This window comes from Manis pentadactyla, chromosome 8 (assembly GCF_030020395.1).
Source record: "Manis pentadactyla isolate mManPen7 chromosome 8, mManPen7.hap1, whole genome shotgun sequence".
NCBI classification, from domain to species: domain Eukaryota; kingdom Metazoa; phylum Chordata; class Mammalia; order Pholidota; family Manidae; genus Manis; species Manis pentadactyla.
The window spans coordinates 102,204,655-102,221,317 of NC_080026.1; the positions used below are offsets into that span (position 1 = coordinate 102,204,655).

Sequence of the window (16,663 nt, forward strand, 5' to 3'; positions counted from 1 at the left end):
TAAGAAGAGGGTGGAAAAAACAAACAAAACACCTCCAATGGAAAATCATTTCCAACCTTTAGAGCTACGCCTGAGTCTTTTTGGTAGATTAAAAAGTAGCTTTTTGAAGTGGTCCTCATCAAGAAATGGGGCTATTTCCCCATTCCCAGATTCTGGATGGCTCTATTACCTGCCTTGGTCAATAAGTGTGATGGAAGCAAATGACACTGTGTATATCCTGAGCCTTTGCCACCGGCAGCCATGGAGCTTCCATTCTTGCCTTCATGGGATGCTGCTGTTGGTGAATGAGTCTGAGCTAGCCTGATGGAGCGGTCAGAGGGAGGAGAACTGAGGCACCTAGCTGAAAGCCCACATACTGCAAGACATGTTAAGTGCGGCCACTGAGACCATCCAGCCCCTGTTTAACTGCTGCCCCATAGGGGAGCCTAGACAAAACCAGCGTAAGAAGTTTCCAGCTGAGCCCACCCCAAACTGCTGATCCACAGAATCATGAGAAAATAAATGATTTTTGCTTTAAGCCACAATATTCTGTGGTGGTTTGTTGCTCAACAAATAACCAATACACTTGTCCTAATGTCCTGTGCTGTCAATCCCTTACTGACAGATGCCATAATTACCCAACCAGAAGAAAACATCTATTTCATATTTAAGACCTTCCATGTAAATGTTAGAATTATTTTTGACCATCAGGCACGAATCTACAGGTAATTCATTACTGTAGTCCTTGTTATCAAACTTGCTTCCCTTACACATACATGCACACACACAGTCACTCATTTTCGCCCTTATTTGGGCTGCTGCTTGAGAACCACTGTTATTAACGTTGTAATATTAAGGAAGTTTGCAAAACCAGAGTAACACAATACTTGAGAATCCGATGGCCAGACAAAATCGACTTTAATTTCTCCTACTCTTCCCTAAATCTCCCTTCCTGTCAAAGCCTGATTATTTCCTCCTCGTCTTTGATAAGTTGTCTAAAATTTTCACTGATGATAGACTTATTTGAGCTAACAAGCTTCCTCTTCAAAATATGCAAATATATGGGGGTGGTGGTGAAAGATTCATCATTCAAATCTTACTGTAACTTGATTTAATTAGCTGCTTTCTTTCATATCTCTGTCTGAGCTAGCTGTATACAAAACATGGGTATTTGAGTGGAGTTTGGAGGCAGGAAATTTGGAAATTATGGACTTGTGAGAAATGGCAGGCTAGGTTAGGAAATCAGTGTCATAGGGCATTATGTTGGCACAGGCTTCCTGAAGACCTCAGGTGTAAGAGATTGAAAGGACATTTAAGAGGAAGGAAGGAGAATATATAAGGTAAATACTTTATTAAAATACAGGCCTGCCTTATTTTATTGCACATTGATTTATTTGGCTTCACAGGTATTGCATTTTTTACAAATTGAAAGTCTGTGGCAACCTTGTATTGAGCAAATTTATTGGCACCATTTTTCCAACAGCCTTTGCTTACTTTGTATCTCTGTGTCACATTTTGGAAATTTTAGAAGTGTTTCAAGTTTTTCATTATTATTATATCTGTCATGGATATCTGTGTGATCAGTAATCTTTTGGTGTTACTACTGTAATTGTCTTGGGATGCCATGAACTGCACCCATATAAGATGGCAAACTTAACTAATAAATGTGTGTTCTGACTGTTCCACAAACTGGCCATTCCCTGTCTCTCCTCCTCAACCATCTATTCCCTAAGATACAACATTGAAACTAGACCGATTAATGTCCTCACAATGGCCTCTAAGCATCAAGTGAAAGGAAGAGTGGCATGTCTCTCACTTTAAATCAGAAGCTAGAAACGATGAACTTTAGTGAGGTAGGCATGTCAGAAGCCAAAATGGACCAAAAGCTAGGCCTCTTATGCCAAATGGTCAGCCAAGTTGCGCAAAGGAAATGTTCTTGAAGGAAATTAACACAGAAACAATAAGAAAGTGAAGTAACCTTACTGCTGATACCGGAGAAAGTTTGGTCTGGCTAGAAGATCAAACCAGCTACAGCATCCCCTTTAGCCAAAGCCTAATCCAGAGTAAAGCCCTGCCTCTCATCAATTCCGGGAATGCTGAGAGAGGTGAGAAGCTTCAGAACAAAATCTGAAGGTAGCAGAGGTTAGTTCGTGAAGATGAGGAAAGAAATGTCTCTGGAGCATAGAAATGCAAGGTGAAGCAGCAAGGGCTGATGTACAAGCTGCAGCAAGTTATCCAGAAAATCTAGCTAACATAATTAACAAAGGTGGCTACACTAAACAACAGCTTTTCAGTGTAGAGGAGACTGCCTTCTTTGGAAGAAGATGCCAGAAGTCAATGCCTGGCTTCAAAGCTTCAAAGGACAGGCTATCTCTTGCTAAGGGCTAATGCAGCTGGTGACTTTAAGTTGCAGCCAGTGCTCATTGACCATCCCCGAAGTCACAGGGCCCTTAAAAATTATGCTAAATCTATTCTGTCTGTGCTCTATAAATGGAACAACAAAGCCCAGATGACAGCACATCTGTTTATAATATGGTTTATTGAATATTTTAAGCCCACTGATGAGAACTACTGTTCAGAAAAAAGATTCCTTTCAAAAGATCACTGCTCACTGACAATGTACCTGGTCACCCAAGAGCTCTGATGGAGATGGACAAGATGAATGCTGCTTTCATGCCTGCTAACACAACATCCATTCTGTAGCCCCTGGATCAAGGAATAATTTTGACTTTCGAGTCTTATTATTTAAGAAAGACATTTTGTAAGGTGATAGCTGCCATAGATGGTGATTCCTGTGATGGATTTGGGCAAAGTAATTTGGAAACCTCTGGAAAAGATCCACCATTCTTGATGCCATTAAGAACATTTATGACTCATGGGAAGAGGTCAGAATATCAACATTAATAGGAGTTTGGAAGAAATTGATTCCAACCCTCATGGGTGACTTTGAGGGGATTAAGATTCCAGTGGAGGAAGTCTCTGCAGATGTGGTGGGAATAGCAAGAGAAGTAGAATTAGAAGTGGCGCCTGAAGATCTGACTGAAGTGCTGCAATCTGAGGATGAAACTTGAACGGATGAGGAGCTGCTTCTTAAGGATGATAAAGTGGTTTCTGGAGATGGATCAACTCCTAACGAAGAAACTGTGAAGACTGCTGAAGCGATGACAAAGGCTTTAGAATATTACATGAGCTTAGTTGATACAGCAGTGGCAGGTTTTGAGAGGACTGACTCCAATTTTGAAAGAAGTTCTAGTGTGGGTAAAGTGCTATCAAGCATCATCACATGCCAGAGAGAAATAATTTGTGAAAGGAAGGGTCAATCAATGCGGCAAACTTCATTGTTGTCTTATTTTAAGTAATTGCCACCAGAGCCATTCCAACCTTCAGCTGCCCCCACCCTGATCAGGCAGCAGCCTCAACATCAAGGCAAATCCTTCCATCAACAAAAAGTTTATGACTCATTGAAAGTTCAGGTGATGGTTAGTATTTTTTAGAAATAAAGTATTTTTAAATTCAGGTATATATATTTTTTAGACATGATGCTATTACACATTTATTAGACTATGGTACAGGTAAAAATAACTTTTATATGCACCGGGAAACCAAAAAATTAATTTGACTCATTTTATTGTGATATTAGTTTTATTGCAGTGGTCTAGAACTAAACCTGCAACACCTCCAAGGTGTGCCTGTATTGTACAGTGGGTTAATATCCCAAGTATATAAAAAACTCATATAACTTGATAACAAAACAATTACCAATTTAAAAATAGACAGAGGAACTGAATAGACATTTTTCCAAAGAAGACATACAAAAGGCCAACATGTACATGAAAAGATGCTCAGCATCTCTAATAATCCTGAAAATGCAAATCAAAACCACAGTGAGATATCACTTCACAGCTGTTCTACTGCCTATCATCAAGAAGAGAACAAGTGATGACAAGGATGTCAAGGAAAAGGAAATTTTGTGCAGTGTTCAGTGTGTAATATAAATTGGTTTAGCTACTATGGAAAACAAAATTAAGGTTCCTCAAAAAATTAAAAGTAGAACTACCAGTAGATCCAGCAATTCCACTTCTGTGTATATATCCATAGGAAATGAAAATAGGATATTGAAGATATTTCTGTATTCCCATGTACTTTGAAAGCATTATTCACAATAACCAAGATATGGAAAAAACCCGGCATCAACAGATGGATAGATAAGGAAGATGTCACACACACACACACACTGAAATACTATTCAGCCATAAGAAAGAAGGAAACCCTGCCTTTTCTGGCAACATGGATGAATTCACAGGTGTTATGTGACATGAGATAATTCAGACAAAGAAAGACAAATACTGTATGAAATCACTTATATGTGGAATCTAAAATATGAAATCACTTATATGTGGAATCTAAAAATGCCAAAGTCATAGAAACAGAGTAGAATGGAGGTTATTGGGGTTGGGGGCTAGGGAACTTGGGGAGATGTTGGTCAAAGGGTACAAACTTGCAGTTAGAAGAGGAATAAGTCCTGGTGATCTCATGCATAGCATAGTGATGATAGTCAACAATACTGTTTTATAACCTCAAAGTTCCTAAGAGACTAGACCTCAACTGTTCTTGCCACAAAAATGAAATGATAATTATGTGACATGATAGAGGTGTTAGCTAATGTTATGCTGGTAATCATCTTGCAATTTATAAATGTCAAATAACCCAGTGTATACCTTAAACCTATGCAATATTATATGTTAATTATATCTCAATAAAAAATGAATAAAATTTAATATGATTAATTTTGTATATATAAAAGTATTTCAGGAATTTGGTTGATATGTTACATTTTTCCCTCTCAACACAACTACATGAAACCAATTAAAAATATTATTTAGAAACATATGTATGCTACTATTCAAAAACAAGAAATACCTGTACAGCAGACGTTTTCCTTAATGAAAAGACAGTGATAGAAAACATCTGGCTGTACATTAGGAACATAACTCAACCGCAGTGAAACTAAATGTGTGATATAAACATATGTTTGACTACTCATGCTTTTAAAACAACATGCAACCTTACAATCAGCACCTTTTAGGATATTCATTTAGCAGAATGGTCACCATGGAAACAATATGAACCTGCTGATTTGCATGTGCTTTCTCATCTGAGCCCGAATGACGAAAGTAGACAACTTGGCAGCTGGTGTTTCCAGTTATAACAACATGCTCCCCAGAGTTCATAAAATTGCTCCTCAGTCGATCTGAGTCAGTTGCCGTGGTAGCCAACTACCACTGCCGTGGTAGTTGACCTTGCTGAAGATCCTGACATTTTGGACATTATAGACCAGAGTGGACCATTTTGGTCATATGATTTTCAAAGTAGAAGCATACTGGTTATGCCCACTGACCTTGCAGGGTAATCTGCAGCAAGATAGATTATTAGATAAAATCATGTAGGTGATTAAATAGGCATCTAGATAAAAACAAAAACCACTTAAATCATGTGGATAAGGAATTAATGCTTTATATTTTATTCAGATATTTAATATCATATAGACACAAAATTAATTTTTCATTTGTATCAGTTTTAGAGCAGAGTGATGACTATTGCTTTTCTTCTCATCAGCTAATCTCGCTTTAAAACTTAATATTAGGAAGAAAGTAAGAGATTTTTATGGGTGCAATTGGCATATGGAAGCTCATCAATGCATACTAGTTCAATGAATGAATGAACAATGAATTTCCCTGATTGGAAATTTCATAAAGAATATTAATTAAAACATGCTTATAGTTTATGATTTGGAAGTATAATTACAAAAATTTAATTTTTAATCTAGTGTGAAAGTTTATGATTATTCCAATTTTATAGGTGAGTAAATATGAGGTTAATAGAGATTGCATCTCAATCAAAAGCACAGGGCAGATAGTGGTAGATTAGAATTAAGTCCAAGATTTCCTAATGCTAAGTCTCATGGCCTTTAAAAGTTAATGTGATACTCAATATAGTAAATGAGTTCAAAATCATGTTAAGGAAAACAACAAGGTGAGATTTTACCCATTTACTTCATTGCAGTTTCTGCACAGTTTATAAGAGTTTGTTGAATGAATAAATGTTTCAAGTCGCAAATGTCAAAAACAGAATCTTAATAAGTTAGGAAGAAAATAAAGGAAGCTATCTTTTATACCTGAATGGAAAAGAAGCCATTAAGTAAACCACACACAAAAGCACAAACTGTAAGAAAAAGATCGGTAACTTAGTTGCATTAAAATTTTATTTATTACAAAGAACCCACAACTGAACTTAAAAGGCAAGTAAGTCAAGGACTGAAAGAAGTTATGTGAAATGCTTACAATAAAAAATAATTGTTATTTTGAATTTTTAGGGAAATTCTACAATTGAATAACCCCCAATAGAAAAATGAACAAAGAAATATGAATATAAAACTATGATCAAGTTTGCTGGGAATACAAAATAAATAAAACAAGAAATGAAGATTTAATCATTAAGATGCAGTTTCACATAAGCTATTCTGGTAGTGTCAGCAGCCTTGAGAGGAGCATTGACCAAGGGACAGTGGCTTTGATTGAAGGCTGCCAGCTCAAGACCACCTTTCAGAGAGAGCCATGGGAAATAGATATACTCACTTCACTCCCCTACCTCATTCTGATCTCCTGCCAGGACTCCCGATTGGCTGAACCCAACTATAAACTAGAGGGATATGAATGTGTTGATACAGTCCGTATGGCCAGACTGCCAGCACAGACAGCAGGTGAGGAAGAGTAGAGAGTATATCTGGAGGGATGAACTGAAGATACTTGGCACAGAGGTTCTGATGCTTGGTGGTCAAAAAATGGACAAATGTCTATAATTACTAAGTCTTTGTTAAAAATTGTACAATGGGCATATGTGGGAAAACAAACCATTTAAATTTTTTAAATGGTGAATTAAAAACTTCTTTTACATTATTATAAAAAGTCTAGTTTTAGACACTATGTAATAAATCCCTTTTTTGATTCAAGTACATAAATTATCTTTCTACTGGGAACATATTTTACAAAACAACCTATTCTTAAGACCAGGCTATAAAAACAGAACATTTTAGCAATACCACTTTAAAATAGATTTTTTGCGGCTTTACAAAAAGAGTCCTCATTTCTAGAAACAGTACAGAGAAGTATATTTATTCTCACTGTTGAACAAGATTCTTTATGTCCTATAATTTGTTTTTATTTTATGCTGTTGGCTTTTGGCCTTTGCAAGTAGTAATCTAAAATGTAAGAGTTCATTGTACTCACTTGACTGCTCTTTTAATTATATCCTTATGGCACTGAAGGAGCATCTACACAGCCTAGTTCTTTCTGAATTTAGACGGAAATGCATAAACTGAAATCCCTTGAAAACATTTACTTTCAAACGAGTTTAGAAATGACTTTCTTTACTATGTGAGCTGGGTGGCATCTACATTAGTTAAGGTAACTCAAACTACTTAAACAAATAAACATTTAATTCTTAGTGGTTTAATGAAATTCGACAATTTGTCCAAAACATATATTTTGAGTGCCTTCTAAGTGTTCGAGAAGTTTGGGCTACATCACTGAATTATAAAGATTCCTGTGCTTTTGAAACTCATATTTTAGCAGTGGAGACAAATAATAATTAATGAAATAACAAAGATATAAATTCCATAGTATGTTAGAAATGGATATAGTCTATGGAGCAAATAAAGTAGGGCAGAATAAGAGGTACTGGGATGTGGACATGTTGCTTACTTAGGATTAGCTCCATTGAGAAGGTCGTATTTGTACCAAGATTTGAAGCTATAGCTAACCATATATAGAGAAAGAGAGAGAGAGAGAGAGAAAGACCCGAATTTAAAATAGAAACTTAACCTCTTATTTTACTTTATCTCATATTACATATGTACTACTAATATTATTACCACCAGTTTATGATTACTGAAAATAGTTAAGAAACATTTTTGGCTCTTCCAATTTTCCCCCATTACTTGTGATTATACCATGCTTACATTGTAAGAGCATATAGCCATTGCATATTATACTTTCTCCTTTTTATTTACAATAAGTATTAATTCCATAAGTAAGTATATATTTGATGTTTACCGCCAGTCTTATATTGTATCTCTATAAATATTGATTGTCTTAAGTTTGATATTTAATTGCTCAGTGAGAGATTATGGCAACAATGCTTCCTGAATTCTTGTACACTGATAACAGGTGTGCCAATTACATTTGAAAGTCAGTTTTGCTGGATATAAAATCCTTTCCTAAATATTTAAAATATATAAATCCATATTCATTCTGGTATAAAGTTCTGTTGTCTAAATTCAGATGATAATCCAATACTATTTTTCATATACTATTTTTATCTAGACACCATAGTATTTTATTCTTTCTTTTTAAGATCTATACTAAAATGTGTCTTTTGGTTGGCTGTTGTAGGTTATACATATAACCATAGGTATACAGTATGCCCTTTAAAATTTAATTTTCCTAATATACTTCAATTTGTTTTGAAATGCTAAGTTACAGTTTTAATCTGTTTTATGGATATGCCCATCTGGCATTGCGTTAGTTAGCTATGTGAATTTTATTTTGCTCCTTATTCTCCTCTTTCCTTATGGTAATTTTGTGTGGATTTGTTCCTGATACCTTTCTATATAGGTCAGTTTCATTTGAAATTAGCTTTCTTGGGCTTTTAGAAGGTTTAATTTGGAATGGCTTCTCTAATTGAACAGAACCCCATTTCTATTATTTTCATGTAGTATGTAAGAATATGGTGATTTGCTTTCTGAACGTTCATATTCATTTCAATTTTAATTATGCTCCCAGCACTTTCTCTTCAAGGTTGAGCCCTGTCTTGGAAGGGAGCCCTGCTTAGTGTCAAGAGTTCACAGGGGCTGGATTGCTCCAATTTCTTTAGACTTTGTCATGGACCCCTCATGTTTCCTTACTCTTGGAGTAGTCAAAACTCTTTCAGTTGTAGATATTGTTCTATGCTTTTCAGTGAGTATCTGGGTTACTTAGGGCTCTATATTCTTAGGTCATCCATTTTTCAGTGGCCCCATTTTTCTCTCTGCTTCTTCCTTCAGAAATGCTGATACTGGGAAGTTCTAGAAGGTGTTGGTAGATTTTTGTTACAAATTTGTACCTTGGGGTTAAAGGGAATGCTTTGTTGTCTATAGCTTTCAAGTTTTGTTACTTAGTTGTTCTGCCTATTGGGATTGGGAAGTTATTTAAATTATGCTTCCTCTATAGCCACCATCTTCCTAGGATCTCCCTCATCTTACCTTTTAAAATTGAAATACATCTACTTAAATTTGATCTCATTGATTATTTGAAATCATTATCCCATCCATGGATTGTTGCAGTCCATAACTTGCTATAAGAATTCTCATGACAATTAACCCAAGAACAACCTACAAAATGACTAGCTAACCTGTTTAGAGGATCAGATCACTTTCAGTAATATTTCTTGGTTGAATTCTTTCTAAGACTCAGACCTTCTGCAAACTGTTTGGAACCTAAGAGATCAATGCTAGGTATTCCCCTGGTAGGTAGCAAATTTTCCATTATGTGCCCAAAATTATCTTTCTCAAACTTTCTGCCCTTCAATAGAAAAACATGATCATTATTTTTAGAATGATTGTCATTTAAGTAGTTATCACTGATCTGATCTGGGCCTAAATAAGCTAAAGACATTTTGGGATTTGGCATGCTACCACATCTTCAAATGGGCCACTTACCAGGGTTTCATGTTTAAGTTCCTCACAATCATAAAAGAGATGAGAAGATTTTGATATTATTAATATAGCTTTTAAAAGATGATAAATGAATCATCATATTCAGTCAATTATTCACTTTTTATTACCCCCCCACCATTTTTAATCATGATGTTATTATTTGGGGCCAATAGTCCCAATGACTAAATTATCTGAGATATAGAAAATTTTATTAATGAGTCATTGCCTAACACCCTGCATGATTCAACAATATCTTGAAGTAACAGTTATCTGGATGTACAAATCCAGGAAGAAGATTAAGGGACATTCTTTAAATAGATATAGTCAGTACTACAGCACCTAATTAAACAGATTTCTACTGGGGGTGAAAATGTCACTAAATTAGCTGTGGTAATGCTCTGATTAGTCATTCAAGTAAACTGCCAAAGCCAAATGAATCTCCAAGCAGCCATAAGCTTTCTAATAATGCATGTATTTTAGAATGTTTTTCCTTGAGATCAATGTCAATTCCACTGAGCAATAGTTTTCAGAATTCATCACATTCTACATTTTTTGAAAACTCAGGCAACATCAGCTACATTATTCTATCCATTTTTCTATCACATTTCTGGCTCATTAGAATTTGTCAGAGATTATCAGCAGTGGTTCCTTCAGAAGGGATTTGGTTAAAAACTTTTAAACCTTTCTGTTAGTGTAAACATGGCTTTCACATGCTTTGGTGGTGCGATAAAAGTTATCATAAATGTTCTGCAGGGTACTTCAAAAAGTCTAAAAAAGTATAGTCTCTTTAATTTGGCAATCCCACTTTCAGGGATATATGTATTCTGAAGAAACAATGAGAGCTGTACACATAATTTTATGTGAAAAGGATGCTCATTGCAGTATTTTATAACAGGGGAATATTAGAAACAATCACATTCCACTGCTATTAGGAGAATGTCAGCCATTAGGAGAATTGGTAATAATGTGTGCAGCAGCTACATTGATGGTGGAAAACCATAAAGCCATGGGTATCGTATTTGTGAGTATTTGGAAATAGACATTACATTTAATTTTTTAAAGCAAGCTAAAAATTGGTATATGAATTATGAAAGCTTTTTAGTGCATAAATTATAAATTTAAATATACCTATATGGAGAGAAAAGATAGAGACAGACACAGAAAAACAGAGAGAGAGAATGAATTTTAGATACTAACATCAGGCTGTAAGAAATGTTACATTCCTATATTTCTTTATTTCTTATTTAGTTTTTTCCAAGACGTCACTCATTACACCATTACAAAATTTAGTCTGTCACCGTTAGGGCCTCCTGCTATCTCATAGGAGCTTAAAAATAATTCTGGATTCAAGGAGTGCCAGAAAATATAGGAAGGAACTAAGTTATTAATTAATCCACAATAGTTAATATCTTTCCATTGTTCCTAAGCTACAGGATATTTCTATCAAGTACAGTCTCAACTATTTGTCCCTCAGACACTAGTGCTTCTGGAAGCTTCAGGGACATGTCTCAAGTGGTCCTCCTCATTGGCACACATTTGGTACCCTAGAACTATTATTTCCCAATCTAGAAATCTCATTCCTCATTGTTCCCCAATCTAAAGGGAAGCACTAAATTTCCCCAGCTCTTTACTTCTGACTCTCTCAAACTCCTCCCTTATGAGACACATTGAATCCTCAGAAAGGGAACCGAACCCCAAAGCTCTTGACTTTCACAATAGGTTGGAAGGAGATAATAGGGAAAGTAGTTTTCTTTCCTATTGGTGGAAGTGGAAAAAAGAGATGTTAGCACCCATGTACGTCTTCATTACTGACCCTATGACATAAACTAAGTAGAAAAAATTTAAGACTGAAAGTATACAAGAAAACAATGGTCATGATTGAGAATGAAGACAGTGAGTGTTTTTTCAGTTACATTTTTACTTCTAGGTATTTTCCAGATTTTCTACAATGAACATATAGAATTAGATAAAAATTATAATAAAAAAATAAGTATTTCATGTTTAATGGGAGAAAACCATACTAGAGTAATAGCTGTCCCCACTGAGAAGAATTACCAAGTCTACTGGAATAAGAATATGCTAAACATTTGTATTACTCAAGAATTATTGACAAATAGTCAATATCACCAAAAAAAGTCTAACTGGACCAGTAAATGTAGGATCCCAGATACTGGATATGGGGAGGAAGAGCAAGTATGTGAAACTATGGAATGTGTGAAGTTGATATTGAGAAGATCAAAAATGTAAGCATGAGGATGAAAGGACAAGGTGCTTTGAAGTAAACAAACCAGTGTTTGGTCCTTTACGGACAGCCTGCTGTGACATCATGAGATAAGCAGAAAGAAAGGAAAAGAAAGTAACTTGATAGGAGAGAAGTGTCTGTTGGCACTTTGTCCAGGACTATGACCTGGGAAGGGAAAAACATTTCAAAGTAACTACTGGATAACAGATTCTGTTCTATCACAGTTGTCCTTATCATATTCAATCAGTAGCATACTAATCTCTGCAGTTTTCCTTCTAAATAATTCCTAGTGAATGATCTTCCTTAAGGTCTTTATTACTGCCTTTCTTGACCATTCACTCATTCATAGAGCCAACAACTTTGAAAGCCTACTATGGGCATTGCACAGGTCTAAGGAAACATTAGCAGGAAAAGGGAAGGGAGAGTAGAAAGGAAAACTATAGATATGATGGACAGGGTAAGTGCTTCAGATGTTCTAGAAATACAGAATTAGAAATTTCTTTTCCTGGTCCTACCAACAATAAGTGGCTATGATAGGATTTGTGCGAGGAAATAGCAGTATCAAAATATGGTTTCCAGTAACCGTATTTGAGCAGCAGGAAAGACTGGATGGAGAAAATTCTGGGACAAAAATAGAACATAAAGTTATAATGGTGCTGGTTTCCATGAAGAAGTAGGGGGAGGGGCTTCCATTCCAACTAACTAGGCCTACGCTCCTTTTGGTGACTTTAGTGTTCCATCCAAAACCCTCATTTCTCAGTTTGTGATATCCTCACTTATAACTATTCCTTCCTCTACATTTTTCTACCACCCACTCACATGGTCACATCCTAGATTTTGTCATTATAAAATATGGCACCATTCCATAAAGGCCATCTGTCATCCTAGTGTCCAGCAGGATTGATTCAGTTCCTCGGGCTAGAGAGGTGGGAGTCCCTCCATCCTTCCCCACTCCAAGTGTGTCCCTCTTGAAGGTGTAGGATATAACTCTCTGTGGTAAAGGAAGACTTTTCTCTCATAAAGAATCACAGATCCACATGGTGCCATAGTAGGAAAACATGTCAGATCAGAACTGAATTCTTCTGCCTGCCAGAGTCTGGCTCCGGCGAGTCCAGGAGTCCCTGAAGGATGAACGGTGTCAGCAACTAACGGAATGAATGAGGACACAGACACTAGCAAAAGCTGAGCCTGGCCTGTTTTATTGAAGTTTAGCAAGGTCATATATGTTTTGAGTATGCAGTTTCACAAAGATTAGATCACTTGATTCTTTCAGAAAAAATGTTCACATAAAGGTCAATCTTTAAAGATGGGAGATTATTGGCACCTTAGCAACCATTAATTTTTTGCACTTATGCTTGCTTGGCTTCCCTGTCGGTCTGGGAACAAACATGACTTGTTCCCTCATGCCTGGTTGGCCTGGGCCCTACTTGCAGTTTCCTTATTATTGATTCCAAAATAGCCATGGTTACTATTCATCTGATTAACAAATAGAGCTAAGTCTATTTTTCTAGGTCTAGAGCATTATGTGCAGATTTAAAGAAAAACATCAATACAGTGTATCATTAAAGTAGTATAGCAAGACTAAGCTAATTGTAATTGAGGGAACTGAAAACTCTGTACTCTTGGGTAGGTGCCCAGTTTCATAGAGACGAAAGCGTTGCACCTGGGGGATGAGGTCAGGGGATAATGAGCACTGATCAGAAGGCAGAGGGGCCCAGTGGGGCTGCTTCTCTTCCTAAGGGGGGAAGCAGGGGCATGTCTGTCTTAGTTTCCTTAAGCCATTTACAATCATATCTGTGGTAGTGGGAGAGTCTCTGTAATCATGCCAGGCCCTTTCACGTGCCATCATTCGTGCTGACTTTCGCTTACTGTTCCATTATTCCCAGAGACCCAATAGGTCTAGGAGTCATTTAGAAATTCCTCACGGGCCGAGTTGGGTGGGGAGAGGGAACTGGAACCTACTTAAAAAATTCTTATTTATTATAACTTGGTACTTGGTTCCAATATCTTCTCCGCATCCCCTTACTATTATCTTTTAATAAAATGTTGAAATAGTAGGTAAAAGTAATAAAGATTACAGTTTCTAATACAAAGCTGTTTTAACACATTCACTTTTTCATAAAAGATATTTAAATCGATGTAAAATAAAGATGGAAAGTAGAGTTTAGTGCAGTAGGAAAGCAAGTGTAGACTGTCAGATCCATGCCTATGAACTGGGTATTGATCCGAGTGAGACAAGGGCAACAACAGCCATGGGCGCAGAAGGTTTTTTCTCTCAAAACTGGGGGGTGAGATTCTGAGCCTCACCTCTGTTGACCCCCTGTTGTTCACCTGATGGCCCCCCTGCAACTGTGCCTGTCTTAGGTTGTTCCTCCCTTGAGGAATCTTACCCGTCACTGGCTAACCAGTCATATTCCGGGGCCATACAGGGAAATGTAAAGTTGGTAAGTGAGAGAGAAGCAATGTTCTTTGAAAAGGTTAGCTTTTTACTTCTTTGCAGATTTATGTCCCGTGGCTTCTATGCCCAGCAGTTGTCTTGAGGTATCTTTACCACCTGGAAGAATTAGGGGGGTCTTGCCTCCAACATTTCTCCCAAAGTATTTTAAATTTGGTTTTCTAATTTAGGTGTATAAGTGACCGATAACAACATTTCCAAACACCATAGTAATAAGGAGAGATAGTGGGGATGTTCTTTTCAGAAGTCCACTTTGCGGTTCCTTCTTTCTGGGCGTCTGGGCGGTGCCATCAGACGGGTGGTTTGGACTGGCTCCTGACATCTGACTACTATTTTTGTTTTATTTTCCATTTATTTATTTTTTAAAAATGAGCTCAAGAATGAGAGAATGCAGACTTCTGGCTCTCACTTTCCGTGAGAAAATTTCACTCAATTTTTCCCTGGGGCTTGTAACCAACTCTGTTGATTTTGTACTATAAATTCAAAGAAAAGGGCTTCATGAAAGACCACAGCAAACTCTTTGGTCATCAATTTTTACTATCAGTCCCCAGAGACTTGGGCTGCATATTTGTAAGTGATAAGTATGTCAAAAGTCTGTTATTTTAATCATAATAGATAACAGAAAAGGGCTTTCCTTTCTGAAGTTTGTACAGATTGAATTCTGGTCACTAAGAATAAGGCTTAATGACATAAGTCTTCATACTTAAGTTTAAAATTCCATATTCCTCTGCTCTTGAAATATTTTTCTTTCTCTATCAAGTCAATTATAAGAGACATATTTTATTACATGTCAAAGATGAGTCAAATCTAAATTTCTCTTTAGAATAACATCTAGAATGAATCAATAACATCTGTTGATAAGGAACTATAATGAATATAAAATGTTAAGAATTTTCTTAGTTATAATAAATGACTAATTATTTTGACTATATGACTGCATTATATGACTATAATAATTAATTAACTCAAATCCTCTTTGAGAAGTGATTGAGGTTTCTTAGATGTATATTTCCAATATGGAATGTGTAAAATGAAAACAAATGTTTTAAATTAGAATGAATTTCTCATAAAGTCAACCCTTTGTCTAAAACCATAAAAGGGTTGGATTGCAAATTTTAGGACAAAAAAGCAATATGCAACTTCAGGGCAGGCCCAGGAGACCACTCCAATTTACCTTTCCATTTTGCATTTACCTTAGGAGCACAAGCCTTCTACCTTTTCTCAATCTCTTTAAAATTTAATGTCTGACCTATAAAAACCACAAAACATTGTATTGTTGCATTTTTTAAAGTATCCTTTAATATATATGTTTCATTTTCACCTGGATGGTAAATTCTTGAGTACAAACACCATTTCTCTTTGTTTTTAAAATTTGCTTTAGCCACTTATCACAGTGCTAGAGGAATGTGGAACACAGTAGGCACTGAATAAGTATATTAATAGCTAATCTTCCTAATATAGCTCTTAAGAGTATTAGGTTAATTCTTCCCAGACCTGTACATATTAGAATCATTTGAGTAACTTAAAATTCAGGTCTCCAGAGTCTCTGAGTATATAATGGGGTTAAAGAATCAGTAGATACTGATGTAGCATTGCTCAGTATTTTATTAGTTATTTTATTTAAAAGGCCTTTAATACTCTTAACAACCCTCTAAAGTAGATGCTAACAGCTATATTATATAAATAATAACAACAGCTAACATTTGCTATGTGCCTACTCTGTACGAAAGTTCTAAGTACCTACTTTTCATACATAACTGAGAAGAGGACAAAATGACTTTGGTGACTTCCTCAGGTCTGACAGCCAGCACAGGCAAGAGGCTAGACAGGACTCATCTTTTCAACTTCAAAGCTTTTTTTACTGCACCGTGCTGTCTTCCAGCAGAAATTTTATTTGCTGACTTATGGCAAAACCCAACATTTTCACATTAGTTAAAAGCATCTTAAATCAAACTCCTTCCATTCCCTCTATGGTTTTAGTCTTCTGTGATTTCTATGGATTTTGTCTCCTGCCCAAAGCCTCCTCGGCCTGCCTTTGAGGTAGCTTCCAGGCTAATACACAAGCAGAAGCACTCTCAGACTTCTCTGTTTACCAAAACCTCTGAGGCCAACTGCCTGGACTCACTGGTCTACACAGTCCAGATGAAGAGAAGATGTGAGTGGTTCCTCCGTGAGACAAATACATATTGATAAATAGCTAAGTCAGACAACGGTATTATCTTCTATTATAATAGTG

General features: G+C 36.3%; 1 pseudogene; it reads left to right on the forward strand.

The window, feature by feature from the left end:
- The first annotated feature begins 364 nt into the window (after window positions 1–364).
- Window positions 365–16,663, forward strand: part of LOC130684478 (tigger transposable element-derived protein 1-like) — a 45,101-nt pseudogene continuing 28,802 nt past the window's right edge.